The following is a 514-nucleotide window of genomic DNA, read 5'->3' as shown; positions in this document are numbered from 1 at the left end:
GCATGGAACTTAAAACCAACCCACAGAGGAACTCACGGCTTACTTCCCTCTTTTTTTTCTCTTTTTGTTTTAACTCCCTCGCTGCTCATTTTCACATCAGCCTCATGGACAGTGTTGGTGACAAGCAGTAGAGGGCTAAACATTAACACAACATTCCTTTCTGGAGTGGTTAACCTACAGTAGGGTTGTTATTTAAACTGTTTGTGTGGACATTAAAATATACTATGTATATTTTATGGGGTTATAATAATGTTTTTTTTTTAGTATACATGGTATATCATTACTTATTTGTGATCAAATAAACATGTAGTTTAAAGCAGTGGTCCGCAACGACAGGTCCGGGGACCGGTACAAATCTGGTAACAAATGAAGGAAGAATTAATTCCCAAGAAAAACAGCACGGGGTCCATCGTCTGGCGGTGGTTTGGCTTCAAGTGGGATTATGTTGAACAGACAACCGTAATTTGTCAAGTGTGGGGAAAAAGCATTGCTACAAAAAGTAGCATTACTGCTA

Source organism: Nerophis lumbriciformis, linkage group LG16, assembly GCF_033978685.3.
Source record: "Nerophis lumbriciformis linkage group LG16, RoL_Nlum_v2.1, whole genome shotgun sequence".
NCBI lineage: Eukaryota > Metazoa > Chordata > Actinopteri > Syngnathiformes > Syngnathidae > Nerophis > Nerophis lumbriciformis.
The sequence above is the reverse complement of the archived record's forward strand: the minus strand, read 5'-3'. Positions refer to the sequence as shown.